At 45.4% G+C, this 14,093-nt stretch overlaps 1 long non-coding RNA gene and 1 pseudogene across 2 annotated transcripts; both read left to right on the forward strand.

Annotated features, from left to right (window-relative positions):
• The first annotated feature begins 1,320 nt into the window (after window positions 1–1,320).
• Window positions 1,321–12,798, forward strand: LOC132420350 (uncharacterized). Of its 2 annotated transcripts, none has more exons than XR_009518360.1 (3): window positions 1,321–1,580; window positions 11,297–11,428; window positions 12,645–12,798. It is a non-coding gene; the product is annotated as an uncharacterized lncRNA (long non-coding RNA). The 2 variants fall into 2 exon arrangements; XR_009518359.1 differs by lacking the exon at window positions 12,645–12,798 and adding an exon at window positions 11,567–11,914.
• On the forward strand, window positions 7,519–7,780 carry LOC132419581 (small ribosomal subunit protein uS14-like; annotated as a pseudogene).
• Window positions 12,799–14,093: the final 1,295 nt, after the last annotated feature.

The following is a 14,093-nucleotide window of genomic DNA, read 5'->3' on the forward strand; positions in this document are numbered from 1 at the left end:
AATTAGACTAGGAAACTAACAGATATGTTAGGATGAATATAAAAATAAAAATATAGATGAATCAATGACCGGAAGGTACATCAGTACCATGGTAGTAAAAAAGAGGAGGAGCTAAAAGAAAAAACAAAAAAGGGGGAGGAAGGGCCTTGGCTGTGGGGGGCAGGGCCTAAGCAAGGGTGAGGTTTGGGTAGTGGGCGGGGCCAATGCTCAGGACCCACAGGGCTGGAAAAGGCCCTGGAGGCTGTGGAGGGTGGGGCTTAGGCTCAAGGAACAGAAGGGGCCCAGGCGTGCCCTCACCCCTGGTCTCAGAGGGCAGGGGACCTCATCATGGAGCTCAGCAGGCTCCCCGTGTCTGAGTGGGCGGGGCAATAACCCTCCACTCCTCTGCCGCTCCTCCTGGAGGGCCCCTCCCGCCTGCCTCTCCTGATCCCCCTGCCTACCCTCCTATGCCCCCAGGACCCACGCAGCCTGGATGGGGCTCTGAAGGGGGGTACCAGCTTGGGAGCTCAGCAGGCTCCCTGGCCTGAGTGGGCCAGGCAATTGCCCTCTGCTCGTCTCCCACTCTTTCTGGAGAGTCCCTCCCAGAGAGTCCCTCCCACCTGAGTCTCCTGATCTCCCCAGCCTCAGGGGCACAGATCCTGTCTGGCCTCCACTTCTCCTCCCCCCTCAGTCCCCCTACGTCCTACCAGTTCATTGTGGGGTTCCTTCCATCTCCTTGGGGGTCAGAGTCCCCCACCAGCGGCCAAAAGGCACCCTAGTTGGGGGGAGAGGCTAACTTGGTGTCTTCCCACACCACCGTCTTGACTCCACCTCTAGACCTGCTTACTGTTTTTAAGGACAATCTCTAACTTCTGATATTTCTAAACAAGAGTCATTTGAAAAATACCTGTCATTTCTCATGGACTTAATGAAACTTTTTGCTTTTTTTTTTTTTTTTTTTTTTTTGCTGTTCGCGGCCCTCTCACTGTTGTGGCCTCACCCATTGCGGAGCACAGGCTCTGGACGTGCAGGCTCAGCGGCCATGGCTCACGGGCCCAGCCGCTCCGTGGCCTGTGGGATCTTCCCGGACCGGGGCACGAACACGTGTCCCCTGCATCGGCAGGCGGACTCTCAACCACTGCGCCACCAGGGAAGCCCAACTTTATGCTTTTATATCTGTCATTTCTCATGGGCTTAATAAAACTTTATGCTTTTTCAGCTGTGTAAAAGTTTAGAAAATTGATTCATTTTTTTCTTGCTTGATTCAACTATGTTAAAGACAGTCATCGGAGATGATGTTAATTTTTGCCTTTGTGTCTTATCTTCTTCAGTGTTTTTTAAACTTACCAAACAAGGAACTTCCCTGGTGGTCCAGTGGTAAAGAATCTGCCTTCCAGCGCAGGGGACGTGGGTTCAGTCCCTGGTCAGGGAACTAAGATCCCGCATGCAGTGTGTCAACTAAGCTCTTGCACCTCAATGAGAGAGCCTGCATGCTGCAACGAAAGATCCCACATGCCTCAGCGAAGACCCTGCATGCCGCAACTAAGACCCGATGCAGCCGAAAAATAACCCCCCAAAAAATTTGCCAAACAAGGACACAGGTAGGTTCACTGATTGAATATTTGTTACGATCAGTATGAAAACGCTGATTTATAAATATTTCTGTTTGGTACAATTCTAGGTATAAAAGTAAAAAGATGTAAGAAAGGCAAAAGTAAAAAGCTATATAAAAAACAGGAAAACGAGGAGCACATAAAATTATTTTTAGAATTAAATCACAGCAGCTTTTACTTTAGTACCAACTATGACAAGATTTTTTCAACTTTTAAATTGGAATATTTTCAGTAATTCAAAAGTCTTGGAAGAATGGTATACATAACAGCATATATTAATAGCTTTTACCTCAGTTTACTGATTGTTAAATATTGTTAATATTTTCTAACAATCTAAAAAGTTACATCTTTTATTTGGGTAGTTGAGAATTATATCTTGTTTCTGTTTTTTTTTTTTTTTGGTAGTTTGCTTCTTGGTGATTAGGTACAGAGACAAAAAGACCCTGTGATAGAATCATCCCCTCACTTTCATCAGTGCCTACCTCGTGGTATCTGCTACTTGTGAGCCATTCATTTAGGGCATGGGTTCTCTTGGATCATAGCAAGGGGTGAAGAGGGGAAATAAGTGAGTATTCTCTCTATAAGGTGTCTCCCTCCCCTCCCCCTCCTCTTTTTGATGAGTACTTACTGGTCTGAAGAATTAACCATGCGCATCGAAGCAGGGTGAATTCAATTTTCTTTTCTTCTTATCAAGTGAAGAAAGGTCAGTCTTTCTAGGTTTTTCTGGTGTAGTGTATCATCCATCAGAAAGTTTGCTATGATTTTGGATTCTGTTACATTTCCCACAAACTTGTCTTCAGAGTTAATAGTTTATAGCACTCTCGTTCAGATAAGAAGGATTGGCGCTGGAGGATTTATGATATCTAACCTAATTTTCCATCACCATACCTTGACCTTGGCTTTATAAGTTGTAACCCATACAAAGCAATCGATTGCTACCCGATAGAGGCAAATGACCCTCTTTAACTCTAGGGCAATAGCTAATAAGGTCTTGATAATTGTGATTTATCCACTGTCAGCGGTGATTGCATGTGCCTCTCTGAAGCTGCCCTGAATTGATGGATGCAACCTGTATGACAGGAAGCCAGTTCCAGAGGCTTTCTCCTTTTATCCTTAGCATTGCCAGGGCTCCTAGAATGGGACCGATGAAGTCATTTTTCTTTCACTGTGGTTTTTTATAATGAAATATGGTAAAAATTCATCTTCTCTTGAGCATGCCATTTTTCCCTTGTCAGATCTACAGTCTTTCCTTGACTGAACCGATTTGTTATCTACAAAAGCAGTGGCCTTGCACTTCCCTTTTGATTCAAGGAGCTCTGGGTTGACCAAGAGGTGTTTTCTTCTATAAATTTAGTAGTAGGTCAGCTCTTTCCTTAGCCAAGACATTTGGTTTCCCTTTTAATGAATTTGAGAGAAAAAGAAATATCTGTTATTGGTGACCCTCTGGAATACTTCAAACTGTCTCATCCTTCAGGCATCATTGACCAACACCCTAGGCAGTAGCAAAACCCTGTGTTAGGAGAAACCAAAACTAATTTTTCTGTATGTCCCAGGATTGAAAGATACCTTAGTCATTAGTAATAATGAGGATGTGATAATCTGGATCCCTCTTGTTTAAAGACGTCATCACATACGAATTTGAGGAGCACTCAGAGTCAAGCTCTGTGTGCTTCTGGCTTGTCTGAAGTGAAAGCCTGTTGGCATGTTCTTTAAAACATTGAATCATGGGTAATACTGGATTTACTATTATCAGTAAAACAAGAAAGTAGCTGGGGCAAGAAGAGAAGATCTTATATCCTGATGTTCAGCCCTGCCACAATGATACAGTTTATATATTTTTTCCACTGGCTTTTGCTGGGTAGTATTTGATTTCAGTTCAATTTGCATCTGAACTCCTATTTGCTTTTGTGTTTGTCCAGATTTATTAAATAAAAGTGTGTTAAGCATTTCTTGGGCACAGGAAAATGAAGACTCCTTCAAGCTTTCTCAGGCCCTTTCTTCAGTATACCCCACCTTCCACATTATTATAATTGTCTGTTATGACACAGACCGCTAGTTCCCCTCAATATCCATTTTCTCTTTCTTCTGTACAGATAGAATTCCTTTTTTTTCTTTTTTAAAAATTAGTTATCTATTTTATACATATTAGTGTATATATGTCAATTCCAGTCTCCCAATTCATCCCCCCCCCCCGCTTTCACACCTTGGCGTCCATATGTTTGTTCTCTACATCTGTGTCTCTATTTCTGCCTTGCAAGCCGGTTCAAGTACAGACAGAATTTCTAGTTTTTAGCTGGGTGCATGGTTACCCTGAGAATAAAGGCTACATTTCCCTGTACCCTTTGCAGCTAGTTGTGGCCATATGACTCTATTCTGGTCATTTGGGATGTGAGGGAAAGTAATGTGTATAGCTTCCAGAAAGAAGGGCATGCCCTTTCTTTTTCTCTCTTTTACTGTGCTGAGTAGAATGTAAACATGACAGCAGGTCATCTTAGAGCTTGTGGACAATGGCAACCCTCAAAGGATGGTAGTGCAACAAGGTAGAAAGAGCCTTGGTCCCTGGACAACCCCATGGAATAGAGCAGATCTGTCAGCCCTACACCTTTATCTGGGCTGTTTCATGAGAGAGAGAGAAATCTTATTTAACTCACTGCAATTTGGGGTCTCTGCTTCATGCATCCGAACCTGTATTCTAATTAAAAACCTATTGTCTGGGGACTTCCCTGGTGGTCCATTGGGTAAGACTCTGTGCTCCCAATGCTGGGGGCCCGAGTTCGATCCCTGGTCAGGGAATTAGATCCTGCATGCCGCAACTAAGAGTCTGCACGCTGCAACTAAGAAGTCCGCATGCTGCAACTAAGACCCAGCGCAGCCTAAATAAATAAATAAGTAAGTAAATATTTTTAAAAAAGTGCTAAAAGATTTCTCAAAAAAAAAAAAGAACCCCTCCCCCCAAACCTATTGTCGCCTTTCCCAGTGGACTGAAGCTCCTTGGGGATAGGCACTATGTTCTGGTCACCATTTGTGTTCAGCTAGTTCAGGACTAATTGGTTGGCTCTGGAGGTGGAACTGGAAACAGATTAGTTTTTTTCCTCCAAATGAAAGGACATTTTTAATGAGACACAATTACGTAGGGTACAAGTAAAACACAAGTAAACTTTTCTGCTGCCTCTTGCCTTCCTAGACTCAGTGGGGAGGGAAGGGGAAGGTCCCTAGGCAGAAAGGTAGGATAAGAAATAACCGGCCTTTGTCTAGTATCCATGGTCCACTAGGATGTCGCCACCCTCCCCTCTCTACTGTTGGTATGGTTGGAACCTAACCCTATATGCACCCTTGCCCTTCTGCCTAGGGGCTCTCCCCTTTCTTCCCCACAGAGTCTAGGAAGGCAAGAGGCAGGTGCATGTCCCATTGCCTTAGGCTATTCCACTGGGCTCTCCTTGAATGGGGCCTGCTCTGGGGTTCAGACTCTGGAAAGAATTTGTGCTGGTAGCCTAGGCAACCTAATTACTATATCAAGGTAGACAGGCATTTAGGGGTTGGGTTACAGAATCACATTAAAGGCCAGATACTTAGGGGCTGGGACCCCCCGCCCCAGGCAAAAATGACTCATTGATCCGATAAAACATATGGATCCAAGCCAATTCTATGCTTACATTAAAAGCACCTTGTACCGTCATTGTCAAGTCATAAACCATAACAATTGTTTGGACAAAGAGAATTTAATATATACACTGTTAACTAGATATAAAGTTGTTAACTAAGTAAGTGAAAAGGCAAGAAAAGAGCACCAACGCATCACAGAGACAGCAATTGCAGGAAGCAACTACCACTCACAGGGTTTGGGCAGCAAAGACTAGCATTACTAAAATTTAGACACTGGGAGGCGGGGCCTGTGGGTGGAGCTCAGGCCTCAGGGACCAGCATCTCTGAGCTTGGAGAAGGATCCCTGTGGGCTTGAGAACCGGACCACTAGGAAGGAGACAGCAGCTGGGATGAGGCTAGTGTTACACATGTTGGAAAAACTGCAAACTGGATTTAAATACTTCCATGGGGGTGGAGGCAGACACATTGCTGGTGTGACGCTCACAGTACTTGTGAGCAGACAGGAGTCCCTTCTCTCTCTCCAACCTCCCAGTCTCCCTTGATCAGAGTGGAACCTGACAGGGAGACTGCTGGCCAGGCAGAAACGTGTTTTGCAGACGCCTAGTTCCAGCACCACAAGGCACAGCATAGAAAGATGGGTTTGGAGCTGAGAGACTAGAGCTTAGTAACTGGCACACACCTCAATGGTGTCTAAATTCAGACTGTTGCAAGTTGTGTCAACTAGCATGATAGGTAAGGCCTACAGACTTCAGCGACGTAAGGGACAATCTGGTGACTTAAAGGGAGAAAGATTTGTTCCAGGGAGATGAGGCAGATAAAACATCACAGGGCTGGTGATAGGAAATAAGTCTCAAAGAATGCAAAGGATTTCCATAGGCAAACCAGTGTAAGAAGGATGCTCCAGTGAGAAAGAACAATAGACTCAAAGACCCAAAGGCGGGTCCAAACCCTTAAAAAGACTGAGTTACAGGGACTTCCCTGGTGGCGCGGTGGTTAAGATTCCACCTGCCAGTGCAGGGGACACAGGTTCGAGCCCTGGTCCGGGAAGATGCCACATGCCGTGGAGCGACTAAGCCCATGCACCACAACTACTGAGCCTGCGCTCTAGAGCCCGTGTGCCACAACTACTGAGCCCACGTGCCACAACTACTGAAGCCCGCACGCCTAGAGTCCGTGCTCCACAGCAAGAGAAGCCGCCACAATGAGAAGCCCGTGCACCGCAACGAAGAGTATCCCTCGGGACAAAGCCTGAGCTACTCAAGCCTTTGGGCTTCCCTAGGATGAGGCAGGAGTTGGGGCATGACTGGGGGAGCCCAGGACCAGCGACCTCCTAGGAATCTCACCCTCAGAGTAGGTAGGATTTTCTATCAATTCTTCCTCTCTAAGGGTGATGTTTTATGCTGGGCTGACTTGGACAAATTACTTAAAATTTCTGCTTAGGGAAGATTATTACCACTTGATAAATAAGGAGACTGAGGCTCTATAAAGTTAAGTAACATGTCCATGATCACAGAAGCAGCGACTCAGATCACCTGATTTCCTACTGGACATCATTGCCTGCATATCCCCGTGGATTCTCCAGCTGAGCACGGCCAGCATGAATGCCTTCCCTTCCTTCACACCTAGCGCCAGACCTTCTTTCTGGATCTCTGAAGTCAGTTGGTGACTATATGGTTTGGGTTCCTTCCTTCTTTCTACCTGCATGCCCCTACCTTACCCCATACAAGCAATCATGAAGTCTTGTAGATTTCACCCGCTAAATATACGTTCTCTACTCTCTGTCGCTGCTGGCTTGTCTTTATTCAGGTACTCACTTGATTGCTGCTAAAGCTTTCCATAGGTCGCCCTGTTTCCAGCTTTGTCCTTCTCCAATCCAGGCGCCATTCTGAGTCCAGGGAAAGCTTTCAAAGACACAAAAATGTCATTCTCCTTCTTAAAAAGGCTTTCAATGGCTCCCATGGCTTCCTGGAGAAAATCCAAGATCCTTTATATTTCACAGTGAGGCCACCATAACATGGTCCCTATGAACTCCTCCAGCTTTGCTGGCCTCTGTCTCCCTATCTTGGGGTGGGGCAGGGGGACACCTGTGGCCGGGAAAACAGGGTCGAGGTTCACCTTGCTCCCTCCACTGACTAAGCTATGGGCAGGAAATCACAGTGATGCCACGTGGTGTTCTGTGTACCCCAGCAGGTCGCCTGCTTCTGATTTAGTGGCTGTGCTGCTCCAGCCTTTGCTCACTGCGGTGCAGCAGTGATGCAGACCCTGCGGGCTTCCGTTTTCTGTGCTGAAATGAGTGTGTGAGGGTGCCTCTGGGTATTGCTTCTGTGCTCTCTTGTCCTCTTCCTCTTTTTCTTTCTTTCTTCCTTTTTTAAAAAGTATAGTTAGCCTTTTGTCTCATTGCACCTGAGAAAACAAGATGGGTCACGGGCAGCTCTCCTGGAGCCATATGAGAAAATTCAGCCAGGGTTCTCCTCTTGCAGTGGCTGCTCAAGCCAGCTGGTCTGATCCGAAAATGCCGCCTCCATAAGCGCTGCCAGTGTTTCTGATAGTACCCCAAGGATATCGGCTTCATTAAGTGGGACTAAGTGAACTTCCTGGAATGGGTCACCCAACATACCTACCTTACCCCAGAAACAATGCTAGATCTTCGTACATAAAACAAACAGAAAGCGAAAACAAAACAAAACAAAAAACAAAAAAAAAAAGAAAAGAAAAAACTAACAAAGCAAAACAAAAACAACTTCAAAAGATAGTATATTTATACTAGACAGGAATCTTTTAATGCAAAGGGTAGAAACTCAATTCAAATTAGCTTAAGCCTAAAAGAGAATTTATTAACTTATTTAACTGGTAAATCTAGGGGTAGAGCTGGATCCAGGGATACAAATGTTATTATTATCATTATTATTTTTCTCTCTTTCTGTTCTGCTACTGTCTGTGTTGGCCACATTCTCTATTTCAAGATGTGTTCCCTGTGTGCAGGAGGTGAAGGGCGGCATGGCTGCAGCCACCCCAGAAGACCGAGAGCTTCTCTCTCTCAACATCTCTCTGTAAACTCCTGAGGAAAGACTCTGATTCATTCTGCTTTACTCATTTGTCCTACCTGCTCTCCCCCTCCCCTGCTCCCCTCAATCCCTGGGTCCAGGAGGAAGGGGAACACCACTTACTACAAAGGCCTAAGATCAGAAGCCCATTGCTATGGTCGATGGGTGGAGAACTCTGATTGAGGCTTCATCCAGAACCGCATAGAACTCGGGGGGCAGTTACCCAAAGAAATGGGGCTGTTGTTTTTAGAACACGGAGGAAAGGCATGTTGGGTAGACAAAAAAAAAAAAAAAGACAACCAAAGAGATATCTCTAGTATTATCACCTCCACTACAAACACCATCACTGTTATTGGAAACTACCATGTTCTAGGCACAGAGCAGGTCCTTTATTACACAGCCTCTGTCATAACATTACATATGACACTCACCATTTTATAGAAGAGGAAGCTGACGCTTAGAAAATTTAGCACACTGGCTCAGAGTCATGGAGCTAGTCTGTCTGAGGCCAGGCCCATGCACTTTGTACTGCACTAACCTTCTCCTGGTTGGGAAGTCCTCTGTCTTGACATTGTATGTTAATTATGGCTCACAGATGGCCCTATGAAGGAGCAACCGGAAGAGGACATGACTTTTAAAATTGACTTTTAGTCACATTGGCCAACTCATGTTTTTCTAATGTTGAAGGTGCATTTTTTTTTAAGGGAATTCCTTTATTTTTATTATTTATTTATTTATGGCTGTGTTGGGGCTTCATTTCTGCGCAAGGGCTTTCTCTAGTTGCGGCAAGCGGTGGCCACTCTTCATCGCGGTGCGCAGGCCTCTCACTATCGTGGCCTCTCTTGTTGCGGAGCACAGGCTCCAGACGCGCAGGCTCAGTAGTTGTGGCTCACGGGCCCAGTTGCTCCGCGGCATGTGGGATCCTCCCAGACCAGCGCTCGAACCCGTGTCCCCTGCATTGGCAGGCAGATTCCCAACCACTGCGCCACCAGGGAATCCCTGAAGGTGCATTTTTATGATCCAATCTGTGGAATGAGTTTAAAGAACCAGTACTTTTCTCTCATGGGCTGAATGTGACTGCTGAGGTGAAGATGAGGAGGGATGAGTTATTATTATTATAATATTTTTATGTGAAAGGGGCATCCCACGGTATCTTGTGCTCAGCAAATGTGACTTTCCTCCTCCTCTCAAGAAACAAACCAACAAACTGGGAAAAAACCTCTCTCTTGATTTTCCAAAATAATCCCAGCTTCACTATGCTTCCCAGTTCTAATAGATTAGGACTGAGTTATTTAACTGGAACAGGGCTGCATAAGCTTCATGCCAGGGACATGAAAGCCCACCTACAGACATTTTAAATTCAGTGTTGCCAATAAGCATTTGTAAAAACAGAAGCCTACAAAGCAGTTTTGCATCCATTCTTTACTTTGGATTAAGTTAAAAAATCATTTACAATGGGTTTGCCACTAGCTGTTAAAGACATGAAGCATATGGATAAGTATCAAAAACAAAAGCATGGAAACAATTTACCCTTGACTCTGAGCTACATAGTGGGTTGAGGGAAGAAGTCAATGTTACATAGATACTTAAACATATATACTGTATATAATTAAAATGTACTCTATCTCTTACAGAGTTCACACACACCCACACACAGTTTCAGTGCTCTGTGAACTTAAAATGTAGCTCACCTCTGCAGTGAAGAAACTTAGAGGCATTAATATGGAGCCTGGTTTTATCTTTTTTATTTTTATTTATTTATTTTGAAATCAAGATTTGGAGGAGTCTAATTCTCCGCAAATACAGATTCTCTGTATTTCTAGTATATTCCCTTCTGTCTTTTTTTTAAAAAATTGAAGTATAGTTGACTCACAATGTTGTGTTAGTTTCTGATGTATAGCAAAGTGATTGAGATATATATATATATATTCTTTTTCATATTCATTTCCATTATGGTTTATCACAGGGTATTGAATGTAATTCCCTGTGCTATACAGTAGGACCTTGTTGTTCATCTGTTTTTTTATATATAGTAGTTTGTATCTAGCCTGGTACCATCTTGATCATAGTATAATTCACTAGGCTGGGGGGGGACTCTCAAGGCACATGAAAAACGTTTATTTGACTTAAGTCTCCCAGTTATACGCCTTCAGTTAGTGGCTGGCTGTCACAAAGGGCTTACAGAGACTGTGGTGTTTATAGGTCACCATTGGTGTTGTCCCCTTCACAGTCTCCTGCTCAGGGTGGGAGGTCATATTTCGTTCCACCCTCCTGGTCAGGGGTGGGCACGCAGGCCAAGGTGAGTCAGGCTGCAGATGGGTCAATGGCCTCTAAGATGACTCAATGCCAAGCATCTGCCCAAACTGTCCAGATGGTGACCACACTGGAATAAGCAATTTCTTTGTCTTTAAGAGGATCAAGATGTAGAGAGAGTCGGTGGGTTTGAGAGTAGGAGCTGCAAATACGTGGAGAGGGCCTTCTGCAGATGCCACGGGGCCTCAAAGCCACAAATAAGCTGAAGTCAAGAGGTAGAGGAAGGGCATGTAGAGCTCCCAGCCATCATGGTAACAGGTGTTCCTTGAATGGGACTTCCTAGGCCAGTGCATTTGGGAAACACCACATGCATATCCCCTCTTGGAGAGTCACAAGGTGCTTTAGTATTTTAAAGATTCTGAAGATCCCACAGCAAGAAACTTGTCTAAACACTGTTAACTCAGTGTTTCCCAGATGTATTTGACCACGGAACTCTCACCTGTTCCCATTTTACCATGTTCCAGGGAACGATGTTTGGAGTGGGAGCTGGCATGTGGGTGGGAGTAAAAGGAGAAATGGCAGCAGAAACAGAGTGTTGGCTCTGTCGAGTTCCTGGTCGTTAGATCTGTTCTACACTCCGAACTGCATTCTAGTTGTCATGAGCCAAGGTCTGTCCTTGGGCTGCCATGGTATTTTAGAGTTCCTTATTTCCACCAGTATTCCTATCTCAAACCTCCACTCATTAAGATGAATTGAGTCTTTTTACTTGTAACTAAGAGACTGACTAATGTAACCGGATGTTAGCTGTGTCTCCCCAGATACTACGACCAGTGACAAATGTCCCTACTTCCTTGTGAGACGTTGGACCACCTATGTGGGATGTGCTAAGAGACCGTGGAACTGGTGTGGCCAGTATTCACCCCTCCTGTGCTTCAGGTGAGGGGGAAGAGGAGGGAGAATCATCATGGGGGTGGACAGTGAGAATCCTTTGGAGAAAGAGTTGTCAGTGTGTCTTCCTCGGGGATGGGGGAGCTGTCTCCCCCAGCGTAGTAAGCCAAATCAGGGGGCCTTCAGAGTTTCAGGTGGAGGGACTGGTGCCTGTTTTCACAAGAGCTGGCAGAATGAAGCAAGAAGGCACTGATGGAGGAGCTGGACTCCCGTGGGTGCAGGAACTAAGGTGTGAACAGGTGAGGACCCATGACAGAGGGAGTGGAACTTTACCATAATAAAGAGAATCTCATGGAGGGGCAAGGTGAACCCAGCATCAAGAGTCTGGAGGTGGACAGTAGGGACACTAGAGCTGAGGGGATGGCATCTGTGGCCAGAATAGGGAAGAACCTTTGTATTCTATTACAAGTTAACCACTAAAGGGATGTTGCCTGTAAGCTTAAATTATACATAATGGCCAATTTCTGGGAACTCTGCCTCCCAGGTAATGAGCACTAAGCTAAAATACCTTTGTTTAGCTCACTGGAAACATCCTGACCAGGCCCACCTGTGAATGACTGCAGGGAGGAAGAAATTAACACATCCCCTCCGAAGGCTGATGGGAACCAGGAAATGCTTGACTTTACGCCTGCCCGTTTTAGTATAAAAGAAGCCTGAATTCTGACTCAGGCAAGATGGTTCTTTGGGACATGAGCCCACCATCTTCGTGGTCTGCCAGCTTTCTGGAAGTTGCTATTTCTTTTTTTTTTTTTTTTTTGCTGTACGCGGGCGTCTCACTGTTGTGGCCTCTCCCGTTGCGGAGCACAGGCTCCGGACGCGCAGGCTCAGCGGCCATGGCTCACGGGCCCAGCCGCTCCGCGACATGTGGGATCCTCCCGGACTGGGCCACAAACCCGTGTCCCCTGCTTCGGCAGGCGGACTCTCAACCACTGCGCCACCAGGGAAGCCCTGAAAGTTGCTATTTCTTGCCGCAATAACTCGTCTCTCAGTTTACTGGCCTGTCCTGTGGCGAGCAGTATGAGCTCGGACTAGGTAACAGTACCATCTATAGTGGTGACTACATCAGGGTCCTTGGTGGGGAGGAGGGTTCCCCGTGAGGAAGAAGTGTTGGTAATTGTGTGTCTGCTGTGCTGAGGCCTGCTTTTGGATTACAACTCCACCAGTGGAAGAAGATTTCACTCTCCCTATCTCTTTTCCCTCCTAGCACTCCTGGTCCCTGGGGGACCCAGAGGCAACAGAGGGCACAGTGGAGGAGGCATAGAAGGAGCTGACTACGGCCCATGCATCCCATTCTCAGCAGTTTTCCTAGCAGAGGTAGGTCCCAGTTGGGGGAAGAGAGAAGTTTTAACTGAATGTGAGTTTGGAGATTGGCTTTTTGACCAGGCGAGAATTTTTGCCTAAAATGACCACAGGACTTTTATGCTCTGAGGGACTGGAGACTCTTTGAGCCTCAGGTTGGGATGGAGAAGGTCTGCATGTGAGTTTTGCAGAGGACATGCCTTTGGCTCATTCAACCCTGTACTCTACGGACCCAGAGTAGGACATAGCTAAACATCAGTATGAAGTGTTTAGAAGTGTTTACACTGCTTCCTAAGTAACTCTGCGTGAACTAATTCTAACATGAAAGCTTTTGAACACTTACACTGCATATCTGATTAACACAATCAATTCATATGGGTTCAAGCACTGAACACTGTTAAGCACCTCAGCTGGATACTGGGACTGTGAGGGTGAATAGGAGTTGCTTCCTGTCCTCAGAAGCATGCAGTCTAGTGTGAGAAGCCCTAGTCCAACCTGGGGCTTTCCTCCTTCCGGCTGTAGAAGAATCACAGTGCTGTTGGTTTAAATGTGTCGTCACTCTTAAGTCTGATTTGGTAGGTCTGTGTTGGGGCCTAAGAATCTGCATTTTAACAAGTATCTTGTTCTAAGACCACCCGTGGAAAAATAATATAATAATATTATTTATATAAAAATAATATATATAATATATAACATATAATATATATAAATTATATATATTTAAATAAAATTATATATATATAATATAATAATAATCTAGCCTTCTAATCAGCACCACATACCAAAGCAGTTTAAAAAAATAAATTTATTTATTTATCTGTTTTTATTTTTGGCTGTGTTGGGTCTTCGTTGCTGTACCCAGGCTTTCTCTGTTTGCGGCAAGGGGTGCTACTCTTCCTTGCAGGGGGAGGGCTTCTCATTGTCGTGGCTTCTCTTGTTGCAGAGCACGGGCTGTAGAGCGCAGGCTCAGTAGTTGTGATGCACAGGCCCAGCTGCTCCGCGGCATGTGGGATCCTCCCGGGCCAGGGCTCAAACCTGTGTCCCCTGCATTGGCAGGCAGATTCTTAACCACTGCGCCACCAGGGAAGCCCCAAAGCAGTGTTTACGGCATTAGAACGTGCATTACTGACTGCCACAGAATTTGCACCTAGGATAGTATTACCTACTTGGATAAAGTTTCTGCCTGTTCTTCATTACATCAAATGAAAACAGCTGGATAGATTTTCATCAAATTAGAAGAGCATGTTTGGGCTTGTCTGACTTAAAAGACAGGGCAAAGGAAATGAACTTTGGGAGTTCCTAAGGAGGGGGTCCTTTGCAGAGAGGCAGCCATCTTCAGAGCAGTGTCAGGCAC

The sequence above is a fragment of the Delphinus delphis genome, chromosome 2 (genome assembly GCF_949987515.2).
Source record: "Delphinus delphis chromosome 2, mDelDel1.2, whole genome shotgun sequence".
Classification (NCBI taxonomy): Eukaryota; Metazoa; Chordata; class Mammalia; order Artiodactyla; family Delphinidae; genus Delphinus; species Delphinus delphis.